The sequence below is a fragment of the Ixodes scapularis genome, unplaced genomic scaffold (assembly GCF_016920785.2).
Source record: "Ixodes scapularis isolate PalLabHiFi unplaced genomic scaffold, ASM1692078v2 PGA_scaffold2__306_contigs__length_199485367, whole genome shotgun sequence".
NCBI lineage: Eukaryota > Metazoa > Arthropoda > Arachnida > Ixodida > Ixodidae > Ixodes > Ixodes scapularis.
The window spans coordinates 139,505,267-139,520,021 of record NW_024609857.1 but is presented as its reverse complement, the minus strand read 5'-3'; the positions used below and the strand labels follow the sequence as shown (position 1 = coordinate 139,520,021).

General features: G+C 44.4%; 1 protein-coding gene and 1 pseudogene across 1 annotated transcript in view; one reads left to right on the top strand and one right to left on the bottom strand.

Moving 5' to 3' along the window:
- Positions 1-14,755, top strand: part of LOC115327698 — a 132,704-nt gene that overhangs the window by 70,072 nt on the left and 47,877 nt on the right. The window lies entirely within an intron of this gene.
- LOC120840413 lies at positions 7,367-11,939 on the bottom strand (annotated as a pseudogene).

The following is a 14,755-nucleotide window of genomic DNA, read 5'->3' as shown; positions in this document are numbered from 1 at the left end:
TCTCTGTGTCGAGTAAAACAAAGTGATCACAGTGAAAGGGAGCTCCACAAAGTATGTAAGCTTAAGCTGTCAAGGGACAGTATTCAACACATACCTCCAGGCTTGCCAGCATCTGTGTTCTCCACACATTTATTTATTTATTTATTTACCTCTAAAGGCCCACAGGGGGCATTATATAGAGGAGGTATATGGAATGTCGTCATAGTCGTACAATGTTCCAATTGTATGAAAATATAAAAGGAAACGTAATCACGCTAACAGAACTCAATAACGCGTAACATGGTGCATGGTCACGCACACCGGCATGTAATAATTTCTAAATGATTAGAAGTAATACAGGAGAAGTTTACAAGTTCTACTAAAAAGAGGGTACACGGAAAACCTTATAGAAAAGACTTGCTCAGCGATGGTGAAATTAACAAATGGAAATATAAAGGTACCAAATGTACACGTGCAGTTTTTTTTTTTAGGTAACCTCAGATTTTATTAGGCCAATAATGCAAGTTTCCACAAGCTGTCTCGATGAAATTGCGCGCAACACACTTTCCTATTAGTAGCGCAACCCTGCCCTGAAAATCTCATAGTTCGAAGTTTTTTTTTAAATTGGGAGCTAGCGGTAGTATCCCTATTCAGTTAAGCTATGTGTTGCTCGTAACTTACGATTCACATGAGCTAACACGATTTCACTGCACACACATGTTGCTTGCAGCAAGTTCTCACTGGCACAATCGATGTTTCCATTCAAGCAGTCTTGATTATCCACAGGTGAAGCAGGGAACTCGGATGAGGTCATCGCTCTTGAGCTTGAAAAGGGCAGCCGTGGAACTCGCTTCTTCGTGTTTGGTGTTATTCCAGGCGCTTGGGTCGTCCGGTGATCTGGAATGTCAGGCGATCGTATCCCGAAGCCGCACCCGCCATTAAGGAGATCGCGGCGCATGTGCACGACTAGGTGCCGAGGCGGCGAGGGTGACTCATTGTGGCGCGGAGAAAAACATCACGTGATGGGGTGCCGGGAGAAGAGAGTTGATGCTACCCCCTCCTTCCTTGCCGCCACGGGGGTGCCCACATGTTGAATGTGTTGAACGACTCAAGGAGAGGCCTTTTCACAAAACACAGCACTGTGCACGAAGACAAGACAGGAACTACGAGGGAACACAGCACCGCTGCGGCGGCGGCAGGCCCGAAGAAGACGCGGACCGATTTCGGAACATCGTATTAAGCACACGGGACAAAACGCATCCTAATTACATCGCGTGCAAGCAGCGGCGACAGCCTTAGTACTCACGAATGCAAAAGTCTTTGGAAAATAACGCTCGAGAAAGCACGAAGTAAGCTCATGCTGGAGAAAGCACGAGCTGGACACGTTAAAACGGCCCCAGCTTTGTTGGCTTTCTTTGTACGTCTCTTAAGAAGGAAACAAAGTCGTAAGATTTGTTATTGCAAAACCGTCCTCACAATAATAGAACTCATGCCTGTAATGTAAAGCTAGAATAAAAGTTCTTAGCATATATATACAAGATGTTTAAAGGAGCTGTGCAACGATTTTAACGTTGAAAGAATTGGTATCTTCTGCTTTTGATATTGTTCACCTTGTCACAAATGACAAAAAACATGCCTCCTTTCATCGAAATGTTGCAATTCCGCCGCGTAATAGCGAGGCAAAACTTAGAATATTCCCCGACCTGCAGCCGCGAGCGGCTGCCATGAGATACACACGGCGTGACGTCAATGGGGAATCTTGTACAAAGATAGCAAGTTGTGTGAATACCTGCTCGATAAAAGGTAACTTTTCTATAAATCTTGTCAATCCAACATATACATAAATGCGTCAAAAACCTAATATCATCGACAAAACTTTTATTATACGTAGTCTTAGTGACACCATCTATCCTAGGTCCACAAAATCGTCAGCTCTGTCTGCTACTGCGAACAGCCGCCAGAAGCTTGAGGGGGAGGGGGACAGAGCCGGACGGGTATGGCCGGACCCGGATGAGACTTTCCTCCTTTCACCATATTGTTCGCGCTGCGCCCGCCAGCACGTGGTCACGCGGTCGCGAGCGGATGAGTTCTCGCTGCTCACTGGTGGCTCTAAAAAGAGAACTTTTCCGGAACTCCGCGCCTACCCCATCAACATCACTGTGCACGTGCCCCGGAAGACGACGTACGAGTTGAGAGGCGGTAAAAACCTGGATCTTTTTCATTCTTTTAAATAAAAACTGGGGTATTCAGGCAAAATCTGTTTTCTGTAGTTCACTTCAGAAGTGTCAGGCATCAACTTCCACAATAATTTAAGCAAAGCCCTGAAATTGTTGCACAGCTTCTTTAAGGAAGGCGGAAAAATTCGAAATTGCGAAAACTGCACATCACCAAAAAAGGTGTGTTTCGTATTGGTCCTAGGCCAGGGGCCTACTTAGGAAAATTAACTAATTTCGGGATAATTGAGTTGTTAATTATTTTCATGTAATTAATTTTTTAACACTGAGTTTAAGGGTACGCTTTTATTCAGAAACTTTGTGAGCATCATCGAAAAACACAAAAGTAAAAAAATTTGAGTGCGATAGAAGGCATGCGAGATATTTTACAGCTTTCTGAAAAACTGCACAACTTCGATGGAATTTTAAGTTTCGTTTTTTGTATCGGAGCGCTTCTGGGCACTGATGACACCGCGCCCCGTGGAGGAAGAGCGCAACCAGCCTCTGCTGCACTGTCCGAGCACAATGCAGCAGAGGCTGGTTGCGGCAGATGTGCCAGCTGCCAAAAAGAAGGCATTGTTTTGGAGAAAGCACCACCTAGTGCCACCACTCAACTTTCTTTTCTCCAAAATGTGGCACCTGACAGAATAGTAGATGTGCCCTGTTGAAACAAGCTTTTAAGAAAGCACATGCTTAGTGTATGGCGACCGCACATGTACAATGCCAATCACTTTTGTATCGTCCATGAATTCGCAGCTTTGCCGAAGTTGAGCAACAGGGCATCGGCTGGTGCCCCGTGATCAGAGGCAGGCCAAAGCTTAGCAGCTGGGCATCAGCCGTACATCTCAGGTCAGGTGCTATAGCCGATCCCTTGCTACTAGGCATAGGCCGTACTTTTTCGATTGGGTGCTGGCCCTACAGCTGAGGCCACACATTGGCAACTGACTTGCAGTTAGGTTACGTTGGCAGTGCGCCTGCGAGCTCATCTTGCAATGAACTCGCGAATGCACTGCAAAGCATGCCTGTGCCTGACATTTTGCCTGCACACTTTTTGGAAGCTGTATCAGTTAGAGATCAAATGTGGGGATGCACAAACTCATTTGGAGCTGGTTTTTCTTGTTAAAACAAAAAGCTGAGAATTTTCTGGGACCATCTTTGTTAACCTTTTCCATTTCTTTATTCCGGCTCTTGCTCCGCCCACCATCACGGTCGACAAATGACCACAGCGATCTCTTCGTGACGTCTTGAACCGTCGCCTCGCTCAAGTTTGCATACTTCGCCTTGCCCGCAGCTGAGAAAAAAAGGCGTTCAGTTTATACATACTATAGGAAGTATTCACTGGCGGCCATAGCTGTGTGCGCGACTGCTGAGCGTGTGCTGATTGCGAGCTTCCACAGTTCTTTTGTAACGTGCGTTCCGCACCCTCAAGATTGCCGGTCTTAGCAGCCTATTAATGTGGGCTCGTTCTGAGCATGCGCTCTAGACAGCACCCACAAATATGGCGCCCAGTGAATACTCCTTATTAGTGACGGACAATATCATGCACAATCATGTGATACCAAAAAACAGGCTGAAGTTGCTTCACTTTGTTGGATATACATTGCAAGTAAAAAAATCAAATGGTGACTATTATGTGCAATTTTGTTATTCAGAATTGAACACAAAACTGCAGTTATTAGAGGTGCATAGACATTTCATTATCTGCAAGAAACTCTGTCGATGGATCATTATTCGACACTTTGGAGGTTTCATTCATAACCCATATCACTGAAGATTGCATGTCATCATGGTCTCTTCTAAAATTAACTTTTCCGTTAAACAGATTCTTCATTTGAGTGAGTTTAATACAGTATTTACTTTTATACTGTTCAATGACCATGCAGTGTGTGAGGTTACTTCTGCAGCTCGATCCTCAAAGCCACTTAGGGTGGGGTGAGACTTAAGGCCTGTGAAATTTTAAGGAAATGTTGTGAATATATTTTGGTTATACATATTGAAAGAAAACAGTCCAAGAAGATATAAAAGGAAGAGAGACACTGGATAGAACAGAGCGGTCAGTTCTATCCAGTGTGTCTCTTCCTTTTATATCTTTTTGCGCTGTTTTATTTCATTATATATAACAACTACCAACTAGCCGATCTTTCAACATGATTACAATATACCTTAAAGTTCCGAAAGAACGCTTACCCAAAATGAAAAGATAAATGGTGAAAAGACATGGGGTGGGCTATTTTTGGGGCCACAGGAAAACCTTATAATAAAAGTTATGAATTCGCGTTTCACGATGCGATACACGCACGGGAATCGGCTACGAACTCCTGTGTCACGGGAAAGGATACCACACTTTGCGGGCACAACAAATTTGCGTTCTGCCATGCGAAGGACCGGCGGAAACCCGCCAAGAACTCTCCTCTCACGGGAACGAAAATCGCGGATGCAGTAGAACCAAGTTTTATGGAGCAGTAAGCAGGCGTGAACCCACTACAGACTTGCCTGTCACGGGAACAGACATTGTGCACGCAGATCGTGGACAAAAACGCGGGAATGAGCTACGAACTTACATGTCACGGGAACGAATACCGCAGATGGCGGATGCAGCGGAATCGCATTTGACGAAGCAGTATACATACGGGACCCCCTCAAGTGTTACGGGAATCGATATCGAATGCACAAGTCACAGACAAAAACGCGGGAATCCGCTACAAACTCTCACGTCACGGAAACGGATACTGCAGATCGCGGATGCAGCAGATTCACATTTCACGATGCAATATACATGCGGGAACTCGCGTGTTGCGGGAGCCGATGGAGACTCGTTGCAAGTAGCAGAAGTGCTGCTTTTCAATTGGGCTCATAAGGTTTGGTGGAAGGAAGCTCTTTAAAACAAAACTACTGCACAAGTCAAATGGATTGTTAATCGTCTGAAAAAAAAAAAGCTTTCATAAATTTGTTTTTCAATTAATTGCATTATATAAGTAAAAATAGATTGTTTATATTTGAAGAAATCAAAGACCATCAAATGCTATTTTGGACTACTGGCATTTTTCAGGGGACCCCGTGGTCAACGCCCGTTATCTTTTTGGCTGAGAGAGCTTTGGGTGCACGCTAGCCCATGCCGGGGACATTCTTGTCTGGAAGTTTGCTTCAACAGCTAGTGTACTTAGACTGGCTTGCAAGGTTTAAAGGACAATTTGGACAATTTTTAAGTGAGAGCTAAAATGAATAAAAATAAAATTTTTCTCTACTTACACCACCAAACGGTATAACAGGCGTGAAGGTACAGAATTCTTCGTGACTTGTACAACTGTGGTGTGCGGGGCCACATGCTTCAGTGCATACAGAGCTTTCTGAGCGAAAGAACTTTTCAAGTCCGATTAGGCTGCACACTGGACACTGCACCTCTTTGCTGTTAAAATTAACAGTCTAGCAAAGGTTATGCCATCATCAGTATCCTACTCTTTATAGGTGAATGATGTGCAGATATCTGTGCCTTCCTGTAACCTCTCCAGTGTTGAACGGCAGTTGCAACTTACAATCAATAGGTTGTGTAGGTGGGCAGATGAAAATGACTTCAAATTTTCTCTTGAAAAAGCAGTCTGCAATCCTTTCTCCTTGTGCCGTTGTTGTCTCTTAATCCTTCCTTGCATTTTAACTGCATTCCAAAATTGGTCCAGCAAGAACACAGATTTTTGGGAGTGATCTTTTGACAAGAAGCTTACCTTTGTGCCTCATTTCTGAATGATTTGAAACGGAAATGCTTGACGTCATCATGCATCCTAATGGTGCTGTCGCATATGTTGTGGGGCTCTGATAGGCCGTCTCCTATGACTGTATAACTCCTTAGTTCAATCCCGCCTTGACTATGGTGCAGTAGTAGTATATGGGTCGGCGCAGCCATCTGCCCTTAACATGCTTGACCCAATACACCAACTTGCTACAGGTGCATTTTGCATATCTCCTGTGAGGAGTTTGTGTGCTGATAAGCATCAAATGTCCCTCGAAAAACGGAGGCAGTACCTCAGGGAGACCAGGGCGTGCCTCGCGCCAAGCCGGGTGGTCGCCCGGCCGCGCCGAGCGCCGGCTCGATGTTCATGCTTGGATCACATTCTCGTTCTTGCGGAGTTCTCGGAGTCGGGGGAAAGTCGACTGCTCTGCTCGGAGGTTGGAATGAGACTCCTGATGGCCCACGGAGAATCTCCTTGCACAACATCTACATGTTAGGATCAACAGCGCCCTTTGATGCGGTCGGTACATAAAGTTTTGCTGGGTGCCGAGTCACGTTGGGATTTTGGGCAGTGAAGACGTGGATAAATTAACCGTGTCTGCTCAAGGCTCATCAATAGCATCCATCAATAACATCCATCCCTACCAAGATTTGAAACCACTTCTGAGGAAATCTACTTTTTTGCAAATGGCAGCTGGAATGGGATACAGAGAGCAACAACAAACTCCACATTATCAAGCCTGTTTTGGGCATATGGGAGAGCTCTTATAACGGGGAATGTCGTGTGGAGGTACTCTTGTGCCGTCTAAGGATAGGTTACTCCCGTTTGACACATCAGTATCTGCTTCGTGGTGAACATCGTACACATTTTATGGCATTGTTTGTCTCATCAACCACTCCGTCAATCATGTTTTCCCAGACGCTTTAGAGATCACCTCCCATTTCATCCCTCATTTTGGCTTGGCGATAGCCGTTCCTCTCAACCGTGTTTTAGACTTTTTAATACAATTGGATATTTATATCATCTGTAAATTTTTAGCCTCGAAGTAATTTTTGTTACAGTATGCTCCAAATATGTTAAGCTTGGCACATTATAGCCCTCATTGCTGCTGCGCCAATAACCTCCTAATCATTATCATCATCCGCATAGTTGGTTTCTTCAGAATGAATATGTCATTAGTGTTTGGGTGAGTTTCGATTGCATCTGCTAGATTTTGCAATCCTTCATGGGATGCTATGTTAGAGTGCCAATGTCAGTCTTAGAATAGCAGCAAAAACTTTCTTGGCTTTCCCCTCAAATATTAGCATTTTTTGAAAATAAAAGAAAAAAAGCTCCACATTGTGTTTTTAGGTCACAAATCCTGATAAGTATTCAACAAATGAAAAAAATCATTGCATGACTCTTTTGTGTATTATTTCTAAGGATTGAGTTAAAGAGAGAAAACTCCCCTTACTCCACGCAAACCATTTGTGGCAGCACAAATTTTTAAAAAGATATGTTGACCTCTCAACTACATCCTTGAAGAATTCTTTGAGTCTACAGAGATGCATACACTGTCTTTGTCACTGATGTAGACGAACAGGTCTCCATGCTTCACTCCTGTCAATCCCATCTGCACCTGCACTTGGCAGAAGTGTGTGCTATTATGCTTCAGTTTTAAACGAGCGTTGTCCGTGCCCTTCTCTGTTTTCTTACAAAAACTTTTTCGTTGTCTCTGGGCATTTTACCTCAAGCACTCGACTGACGCAACACTTGCACTCTACCAGTCCATCTGGACTTGCACCAATGTATGGCCATCCCTCCATGATAAATAACCTGCACCCTCTCACAGCCAAGTCCTCATTCTGGGAGTGCTTCCCCTTGTAGCACTTCTTTGCATTGCCTCCTAAGTCACTGCCTTGACGCATTGCAGCCGTTCAAACATTTGTTTGCCTTAAGATCTTTCTTAAAGAGGGGAGAGATAACGATTTCTGAACTTCGGTCAAAAAAGCATTTGTGGAAGTTGCCCTCTGACACTTCTGAAGTAAAGAACAGAAAACCAATTTCGCCTGCATGTCCTAGTTGTTGTGTAAAAAAAAAAAAAAGATAAATATCGGCATTTCTGGCACTCCTCAACTCACTCCCAGTGTTCTGGGTCACACCTGGTCGCACTCCTAGTGTCAGAATTCGAGGTGCCGTGTAGGTTCTCGTGTCTCTCTCGAAGGATGCTTCCTCTCCCTCTCTCTGCTGACATTAGCGGACTAAACTGCAGCGTTATGCTGCAGTTTAGAGCCGAGCAAGGTCACGGCTTCTCGCCGTAGTTCCTTTGGGTGCCACTCGCGGCTGCAGGTGGGTGAAAAAGCTTGACTCTTGCTTTGCTATTATGCTGCGGAATTGCAACATTTTTTAATGAAGGAGATGTTTTCTCTATCCTTTGGGACACGATAAACCATGTAAAAATGACGATATGCATATGCTTTTAATCTTAAAATTGTTGCACCCCCCTTTAACAGGGGTCTTGGGTCATGTGGACCGATCTTAGTTGTGAGTGTTTTAACTCGTGTGTACACGCTGTATGCAACAGACACAGTTATCATTCCCACTCTGTGGTGCATCCAGAGGCTGTATTTCACCTGATGCATTGTTGCCCTCTCGATGTCCTCAATGTCTTTGCTACTTACTCTCCGGTAGGTGCCAAAGTACCTCCTCCAGCAGTAGCCCAATGTTGCGGCCACCAGAGAGTTCCCTCAGCTCGTCCAAAGAACCCAGAATGTATAGGCCCCTGGAACCAGGCTTTGGGAAAGCGTCCAGGTTCCAGGTAGCTTCCGTAGCTGCTCAACAACACAGTAATGTTGGCAATAAAACATGACCCACTTCAAAATATTGCACAAACCAGAAGCAATGTGCATACTAATAAGAAACAATTTAATGCTTTATGCTATGCTGAGCACATCCACTGATTCTGTGAGCTAGGACTCAGACTTTGTTGAACGGGAGAGGATAACTCGAAGATTACGTTAGTGCAACCACAGGGTGGCTACTGCCCTTTACGTGCCCTCACTGGCGGTTCCAAGACAAGCCTTCGGTGCAGCGGTGGTGACAACACCAAAAGTGGAGCAAACCGCAGCAGGTCTGTTGCTCAGTGGGTGAGTTGTTCCCCCTTTGTTTCCAGCTGCATTAGCTTTGTGGATCTCCTCACGTTACATAATCTGTTGAAAGGGAAGCATCAAGAGGCTGATGACTGCAGATGTGGTGGCTGGAAACAATGCGACTGGGCAATTGGTGCCGCTAGTGTGTTTAGATCAAGGTCGCACCGTTTCCAGCCACTGCATATCCAGTCATCGGCCTTTTCCTGCTTTTCTTTGAACCAGATCATTGAATATGAGGAGATTTACGAAGCTGGATGCAGCTGAAAGCAAAGAAGGGACAACATACCCGCCAAGCGAGTGGCCTGCCATGACCTGCTCTGCTTTCAGTGCCATCGCCACTACTGCGCCGAAGACACACCTTAGAATCCGCAGTGATGGTGCATAAAGGGTGGTAGCCACCCGGCGGTTGCACTAACATAACCTTTGAGGTATCTACTCTCCCATTTGACAGAAGTCAAGTCAGAGTTCACACAGAATCGGTAAATTTCTGACAGCTCATGCAGGGCAGTAACTGCTACGACTAGCCCATGACAGCAATGTTTTCCCAAATGAGCATCCTTCAATTGGAACATGGTGCCGTGTTGACGCCTCCTCTACTCTTGCCGCGATAATTCGTCTTGCAAGCTGCAATAATTCACACGTCCAGTCAGCCTTTCACCGAGCAAGACCTTTCTTGTGGCTGTGGTGTACTTAAAGTGCTGTGCACAAGCACGGAGTGCGTGAAGGCATCTCCAAACACCCCTCCGCGAGCCCATATTTTCGTCACTTCTATGCTGAAGCCTTCTCAAGCAGGACCATGCCTGTGTCACTGTCATGCTTTGGGTTAGTAAAGCTAGTGGCACTTAGCGTGAAGCCTATTACGGAGTTCTGTGTCTATGCGTGCGTAACAGCAGTGTATGATTCTTTATCGCTGTAGCAAACATAGATTTCTCACTTGGACAACGGTGTCATGGTGCGATGTTGGAGTTTCGCGGCACTATAAGGTGTCGAACAGGTTCACTCCGTCCTTGCTGGCGTCTGCTTGTCGTCTCCCTCGTATGGATGTGCTTGGGAAACAGACGAACCGCAGACATGTCGTCAGGTGATCAATCCGACCGCGGATCAGTACGTCGGGTGAATCAGCCATAACCAGACAGCAAGGATCCCCAATGACTAGGTAAGATGAGCCCACCAGTTTTCACTGTTTCACAGTTATGGTCCTGTTAATTTGAGATCTCAGAAAACCCGTGAAAGCAATTTGGGGAATTTCAGTGTTTTTAAGAAGCCAGCTTAGTTTGGTGCCCATGACATGAGTGATGCCCTAAAAGGTGACCATAAGAAACAATTTGGGAAGTGCCTAGTTTGTTAATCAGAAGTCTTACCACTAATCCAATGCTTTGCAACAACCAAACCTGTTATTGGATTAAGTTACACGTGCAACAAAGTTTAGACAACATGCCACACTTCCAAGCAACGTTTGTGAGATGCATAGAGATAAATAAACCATGGCTTTCCATCTTGTAACATAAGCCTGAGATGATTAGAATGGCAGCTGACCACATTGTTAATAGTATGAGCACTGGTCCTGTCTGTGTCATGCGAGAATTCAAACAAGCAGACGACCGAACCGACACACACAGACAGAGACACACCTTAAACAGATCTACAACTTGATTCAGTTCCATTCCTAATAGTGTTAAAGCGATGGTGAACCGAAATTTGGATTTCAGAAAAAATAATCCAGGAGGTGTATGCGGGACGCTACAATCTTTACAACACTACTCGTAAGGCGATATCTCGAATGGACAGCCGTATTTTTGGAAAATGAGGTCGAGATTGAACCAGGCCGACGAGGCGCGTGACGTGAAGATACCTAGTTTCTTCCTCTCTTCGCTTTGCTCCCTCAAGGCCGCGAGGCGGAGAAGACGCGAGGCCGTTCCCTCCCCTTCTCGGAGAAACATGACGTAGACATTTCTGTCAAATGCGCCTCCTTTCTTTGAAAAATATGTTCATCCGTTCATGATATCGCTGTATGAGTGATGTTTTGATGTTTTTAGCATCCCGCTGCACGCTTTTGCCACGTGTTTCGTGGAATCCAGATTTCGGTTGAGCATCCCTTTAAGGTACTCCCAGTTAGTACTGCTTTTTGCTGCTCAAAGCCTGCTCTTATGAGCACAATGTTTTAGCATCAGAACCATATTCAAATTAAGCATGTCAAAATCAGCTATGTCGACCTTTTGACAGCAAGAAAGTAACCTGCCATTCAAATACAGTACCTCGTGGCTTCGCTGCGGCAGAGTCATTTAAGACCAACAACTACTGCATCTCCCACAGAAGCGATTGACATCTGTGTACACCGAAATAACAGCCATATGTGCCAAAACTGACAGAAATTAGCGTCAGATTCATAACACGAGACCTTTCAGTACCAGCAAGCTGTGCCATATTAACACACTAAACCACCAAACTTCCAGCTAAGCATGGTTCAAAGGTAAATTTGGGGGCTTACATGCCTAAGCAACAAAGGGCATCCAGAATGACCTATTCAAAGGGCTGATGATTCATTTTGACTGTCTGAAAATTTGTGTAGTGCAACTGAAATCAAGTTGTATCACAAACTATTATCACACAATGGGCTACTATGCTGGAAATCAGTTATGCGCATGTGCATACCTGTTTCCACTGCCGCTTCCGAGTGCATTTTAGCTGCAGACTGATGAGGCACATTCTTCACAAGTCTCTCAAGGATGTTTCCTTGCAGTTGGGGAGTCTCCTTGAGAGTTACCTTCAAAACAGCACAAAACAATGTCAAAGATGTGGATGCTCACTCTTAATAGAGATTACGATATTGAGTGATTATGTTAGGCATTCTTCATGGACTGGCAGCACTTTTATATAGATGAGACAACCGGCATATTTGACAAGTGTCATGCGGTGATTTTGACGTCATATGATATTCTGTCACTTTAAACTGTAATCTGGAAATGCTTTGCTTGGACATATTCTGTTGAAGCTATATTTACTTGGTAAAAAGATTAGGAGGCTGCTCTTAGTACACGAAAGCTGAAACAACTGGAAAAATGTATAGCTAGAACAGTGGGCCTATATTTGTAAGGAATAAAATGTAATTTTGCCATAGAGATGCTGTGGAGCAATCAGTGTCATTGTTGGTGTACCCCAACCACTCGTTCATCAAGACACATAGTCATAAAAAGCTACCTGGTCTTCAATGAGAGAGCCAGGCAACGGTTAGTGTGCCACGGCGACCCTCCGAATGGTTTCTAAGGCAGTAGTCGGCGCGATCCTTATTGCGGGGGCCTGTGTCTCACCCTCCGAGAGGACACATTTGTGACACACCCATGACCCCTTGGCCTTTGAACTGCGAGATTTTTTGCAAAAAGCCTAGTGCCTCGCGTGGCCTAGTCAGTAGCGTGTCTCGCTCACAACCGAAGGGTTGTGAGTTTGAATCCCACCTAAAATTCTTCAAATTTTTCTTTAAGGCAAATGTATTACTTTATAAAGTGAAATCACTTGAGACATGTAGCAACCTTTAATTTACAATACATGTCAGGTTTTAATCACTGTCATTCCAAGTGTGACATTACGCTTACGTGAGTGTTGTGAATTGTTTGAAATTGTTGCGCGAGGTTGTGGCTGCGACGTCATACCCTATCGACCGATCTAGATTTTTGCGTCATGGCACCGACACCCTTTGTCTGCAACCCAAGCTCCTTAACGCTTTCGCGTTAAAATTCTAGAATGGTAACACGTTCCACATGCATCTGTCATCATGTCATGTTAGTTATTTACTTGCAGTACAGGTGAGCACGTGCAACACGTAGGAACTGGACATTTCATTGAATGCCCATTTCATTGAACCAGTTTCATTGAATTGCCTGATGCCATTTAATTCAATCTTGTTCTACTGAATTTAAGAACATTAGCACATTTTACATGTTTAGAGGCTTCTGCAATAGGTTTGAGGTTACTATCGAATTAGAAGAAATAAAAACTGCTGGTTAGATTTTCCACAAGGACTGTGAAGCGAAGCGAGGGGTCTGTTTAGGGCGTAGGTTGCCCTGCCATTGGCGGTTCATTTGCTAAAACGTAAATTCGCCTAATGTCATTCACTAAAACGTAATTTGCTTATGATTTGGACCCATTCAAACACGAGCATATTTACTACCTGGATCTATTCAAAAATGTAGGATTCTAAATAGTTATGTGCAGGATGCTTCGGTATGAACTTTTCAGTTCATGACCATCTAACTACAACATTGCCAGATCTTTCCTGAAATGGCATACATGAAACGGATGTATTTACTAACCCCATGCCCATTGCATTCCGATCAAATAGACTTACTCCTTGTTCAGTGTATTCATGGCCTCTTGTCTCTGGACGCTGCGTGCTACCTTGGGTGACTTGAATCGTATGAAAACCGATAAAGCTTCTCAAAGTGTCTCAAACCGTTGAACCTTTAACTGTCCGAATGTTGAACTAGGCCTGATGAGTCCACCACCAGCACGACTGGTACGATCAAGTGGATGGGTGGATAGTAAAATAATAGGTTTACTATTTGCAATGTGAGGTACTTCGTGCCACCAAATATACATAAATTTCATGAATGCCTTTTGACTACACCATTTTGTTTTTCCTCATCTGAAATCATTAGCTTTCCTAAACTAACGTCAGGATTAATTAAAAATATATACCCACCATCCACACCCACCACCCCGAGGAATGGAAAGTTTGCTGAGGCGTTTGAACAAACAGTATTTGAAGTTCCTTGTTCTCGTCTGTGATGGCAAGCACCTTGGCATCATAGGTCACTTTGTAGTGGCTCACTTCCTTTAACAGCTGATTTGCTTCATCTTGTCCATAAGATTCGGTTCCGGTTCAGTTTCACGGCTTTTGGTTCAGCTCCAGTTCAGTTCCAAGGAGCAAAAAATAATGGTTCGAACCGGTTTGAGCCGCAAACCTGAGAATGTATTTTCCGCGTTTCTTTGGCAAGTGGACAACTACCACCGGGCAGGGGAAGTAATCACTAGGATAACCTTTGGGGAATAGGACAAACATTAAAAAATATAATTAAAGAACCCGTCACTCCTCTTTGTTTGGGCGAGAAAGTCACCAATTTTCGTGTGCAGCCTGCGCAGTCGGTATTACTTAAACCACACCCACGGGGGACCGGGTGGAGAAATTTGGCAGGAACTATGTGGGAGGGAATCAGCATTGTCCTGTCTACCTGCCCCCACTTATTCTGGTTGTATACCTCATTAAATTTTGCTAGACTTTTCAACACCATTCAAAAACATCCTTTTAGGGCACAGCTCTTAGGGGCCCGTTTACGGGTTAAGTGGCGGCGCCGTCAGCATAAACGTGCGTTGCATTATGGCATGTTCCCATAATGACATCAGATCTGACGTCACAAGGGTAAAATTTTCCTGCTAAATCTGGCGGAGAATTTTTCCGCTAAATTTAGCGGGGAAACTTTTCCGCTAAATTTTAATCTCATGGCGCTCAACCCAGAAAAATTTTTCCGCTAAATTTGGGAGAAATTTTTTCCACAGAACTTAGTGGAAACCTTTCCCCGCTAATTTAGGGGAAAAATTTCCTGCCAAATTTAGCGGGGAAATATTTGCCTTTGTGGCATCACGTGACGTCACGTCATGTGAAATTGAGCTAAAAACCCTTTCCGCTAAGCTTAGTTGAAAAATTTCTCTGCTAAAT